Source organism: Notechis scutatus, chromosome 1, assembly GCF_049901735.1.
Source record: "Notechis scutatus isolate UNSWTSFEM ecotype Mainland chromosome 1, rNotScu1.2, whole genome shotgun sequence".
Classification (NCBI taxonomy): domain Eukaryota; kingdom Metazoa; phylum Chordata; class Lepidosauria; order Squamata; family Elapidae; genus Notechis; species Notechis scutatus.
The window spans coordinates 31,814,608-31,818,808 of record NC_142009.1 but is presented as its reverse complement, the minus strand read 5'-3'; the positions used below and the strand labels follow the sequence as shown (position 1 = coordinate 31,818,808).

Below are 4,201 nucleotides of genomic sequence, written 5' to 3'. Positions count from 1 at the left end.
GAGATACCGTAAGATTTTAGTTTTAGGAGTAGTTTGTTGTGTACCACTGTGTACCACTTGTTGTATCCATTCAGTGCCATGGGTTCAAACCACCGAAATGTTGACCATCTCTGGGCAACAGATCCAGTGTCTTCAAGACCCTGTGTCAGCCTTGCCTCCTTTTCTATGAAGTAATACTTTCTAACATTTTTCTCTTTTGACCCCTATCAAAAAACCTTAAAAATTTTTTAAAATAAAAAAAATTTTAAATTAAATTAAATTAATATCCAAAAACAAAAAAAACCTTTAAAAAATTCAAAAATTTTCAAAAATAAAATATTTTAAAAAATTATAATTTTTTAAAAAAATAAATTTTATTTAAAATAATAAAATCTTTTTTTTTTAATTATAAAATTTTATATAAAAAAAATAAAAAATTTAAAATATATTAAGTTTTAAATATTTTTTTATAATTTTATATAATAATTTTAAAAAAAAATAAAAAAATTTAAAAAAAAAATAACTTCTTATTACCAAAACCCACACAATAAACAAAAATTTTACAAAAACTTAAAATAAAAATTTAAAAAATTTATTTTTTAATTTTAAAAAAAAAAAAATAAAAATATATAAAAAAAAAATAATTAATATTAAAATAAAAAAATTTTTTTATTTTAAAAAATATAATTAATACAATCATTTGTAAAGCCAGATAATTTTAATAAGAATAATTGTTTGAAAGCATTCAAAGCAGTAATAATTTTTCTGTTGTTTTTTTAAAGCTTCTATATAATCCAGATTCCATCAGGCATTCATGTCGAAGACAATGGTTTTTCCATGTCATGATCAGAAGCATTTCCCTTAGCTGTTGGAAAAATAGTTGGAAATAATTTAAAATATATTGATATGATGAAATCATTCTCTTTTTTTTTAATGCAGATATACCTACAAAATATCATACAGTGCAACCTTTTTACATTGTTTCTTTGAATGGATCTAAAAACTCCTAATCCATCAGGGTTGGTTTATGAAGTCACCTTATTCCTTTTTCGGCAGCTTCAGGTTCACTTGTTAAATATTAGGGCACATTGTCCCTCCATTCCACTCATAGTTTTATATGGGCAGTAAAGAGGCAATAAATCCATGCGTCTCCATAGACCATTTTGCTTCCAGTGTTAATGTAATGGAAATTCATATTCTCATCATTTTTCTTCTTCCTCCAAATGCTTCCTTCTCTTATAATAGTATAATTCCTATTAAATCATGCCAGTAATATCTGAAAATATTTCACATTTCCTTTCCATTCATCAATGGTTCAAGTACACTCAAACCATTGTCACAGTGCTTCCTTTCAGAGGCAATTTCTCATGGGGTGAAAAATTGGTGTATGTTGTATGTCTGTATGTATTTGTATGTCTCTCTCTATGTGCATGTTTTTTTGGTTCTCAGTGAGATTCATCTCGAGAGTCAGACTTGATGATGGGGAATGGAGAGATATTCAGTCCCAAGTTTAAAATCCTGGGAATATTGTCACCCTGTTAAGAGTTGCCCAAAACCACACTTGTGACCTCCCAGCAAAAGAGACATCTACTCTTTTCAGTGAAGTTATCTAAATTGAAGAGGCCTTTGCAAGTTCAATGGTTGATGCAATAGGATTTAAATTTGCATGGAAGGCAATGATCATCTGGTGGACACACAAAGGCTTGCTTAGTGTAGTTCGATAGATGCTTCTGTTACATGGATTTTCAGAGGCTAACCCAAGAAAGTTGAGCTTATTTTAGCCACTTGCTTGGTGAATTTGACACTGATGAGGTATATGCTTGTGAAGAAAATGTTCATGGACATAACATGGAAAAAATGTCTGATCCTAATTATGAGACAAAATAAAATGCTATGAATATTTCAGTGTCTGCATCTTACGCTTTGCAGCAAGGCTGGTTGACATGACAAAGTCCTATCTTCTTTTCAGAGGCAGCACAGGACGACTTTCTGCAAGCTCCTTTATTTTTAATGCATGTTCTTGAATCCATTATCCTCTCTGCTTTCCCTGGAGAAGAAAGAGAAAGAGAAAGAGAAGCTAATCATACCCTTTGCAAAATTTGTAGATTTGAATTCCTAGGAAAAATGTAGTTACTAAAATGTATTGCTTTAGGAAGAACACTTATAGAAAAGAGCTCCTTAGTAAAAAATAAAAAAATAGAACATATATTTTTTTCCAGACAATATTTTAATTAGAATCTTAGATTCTTTACATGAAGTTTAAGAAGTTTGGCTATTTATTTACTTTCCAGTTTAAAACATTTGAGTATTGTTTCCCAGTCTTCAAAAAGTATAGAGAAAACTTCCAAGTATATAGTAGATTAAAGCAGTTTATAAAACCAATCCTAGAGTATTAAATAAAGCATGCAAAATAAAGTATCTGATTTCTTGTTTAGTTTGGTATGTCTATTTGGATTAAATAAATGTTTATTTCTGAAGTGCCTGGTACTTCAACATGAATGATAGTATAAAAGTTTCATCAGAATTGACTTACCCAGATCAGAAAGAATCACAAAGGCGAGGAAAAAGAGGACACACCAAGCCTTCATGGTTATGGCAAGTTCAAGGCAGCTGCTTAACTCTTCTCTAGTCCAGTTGCCAAAAGAAACCTAGAAGGTATGTTGCATTCCATCTTTTAAATACATCATGGGATGTAGATTTCATTACAAATACCAATGACAGCAAGACAGAAGAAACAATTGGATTGGTTGTTTCTTTCTTTGTATCTTTATGTTAATTGGAAGAAGTGGCATTTTCCTTAAATGACCAGCCTCCATGACTGGAGATGCTTATTGGCTTATTTCTGCTGATTAAAAAAAGAGTTGTTTAATAGCCAAGTAATTCTTTTACCCAATAATATCCATAAACCAGCTGTTAGTTATCCTGGATAAAGTTTGTCTGATTACCTTTCTGACCAGGATACCTATCATGACCAGGATATTTCCAAATTGGATTATAGTATCCATTATAAGGGTGTTTTTTCACTGAAGAGTATTTCCATTCTTTAGTTTATTAATAAGATCTCTGGAAAACTGAATATTGAAACTGACTGCAGTATGAAGAGGAAAGAAATCAACACTTTTATCACATTGGCTTCTTTTTCATTGATGTGCATAAAATACTGATGCTTTGTTTCAAAGTCTTAAACAATTATTTTTTTTAAATACAGTCAGAATTGCTCACAATTGTGTTTATAAATTACTCTAACTGTTCTCTTGTATGTGGTATCCTAGGCAAAAGGAGAGAACATTAATTTAACCAGCTCTCATCTGTTACTTTTTGGTTATAAAACCATCATGAATTCCTTCCCTCTTTTCTATGAGGAACATGGCTTCATTAATTCTTTTTCATTATGGGAGGTGAAAGATAGTAGGATGGTTTGTGCTGTTCCAAAGATGTCTCTTTCCTTGGCATCGTACAGCACCTCATTCCTGTCCATATCTCTGTAGCTTTTATTAAACATGACCCCTTCTCCTCCATGCCACTTCAACATCAAGAACCACGTATAAAAATGGTTTTGTTACTATTCTATTCACTGTTATATATTTGGAAAACATAAGAGAAAAAGAACTATATTATATAAAAGCATGGGAGGGTGGTGTGCAATTTAGTTTATTTACATTTTGCATGGATAGACTGATAGAATGATATCTGATGCTCCAGGACTTCCATTCAAGGACATCCATTGAATGGGGGAGAAGAAGAGGTGGGAATCTGATGAAACATGCATTACTCATCTGCAATGCAAACTTAGACAAGTAAGGAAGCTTCTGACATGATATAGGTTTTGTTGATTTGCTGAAAACTTGTACCTACCTGTAGTATCTTAATATGGGACATTGTAAGGATGTATTTTGTCCTCTGCTGCTGTGAGGATATACTAACTGGGTCCCAGTCTTCCCTGCTTATACTCTGTATTTAAGTCTAGTAGAGAACTGAAGATGATTACAAGTCACCCTGAGGAAAAACTGAGGAACTGGAGTAGACACACTGTGGCATTCAAACATCTCCCAAGTATATTGTCTATATTGGTTTCATACTTTCAGGTATAAAATGAGAACATGATCAAGAAACAGTTTTTCTGTGTTATAACTATTTATTAGAACCACTTATTACTTATCATAAGAGACAAACTCAGTATTATGGGCTTCTGAATATCCATGGCTAGGAAGATAGAGAAGAA

General features: G+C 31.5%; 1 long non-coding RNA gene across 1 annotated transcript; it reads right to left on the bottom strand.

The window, feature by feature from the left end:
• Positions 1-761: 761 nt before the first annotated feature.
• LOC113431397 (uncharacterized) lies at positions 762-2,622 on the bottom strand. The gene is made up of 3 exons (XR_003373308.2): positions 2,513-2,622; positions 1,900-2,026; positions 762-844 (listed from the first exon to the last, which is right to left on the bottom strand). It is a non-coding gene; the product is annotated as an uncharacterized LOC113431397 (long non-coding RNA).
• Between the last annotated feature and the right edge of the window lie 1,579 nt (positions 2,623-4,201).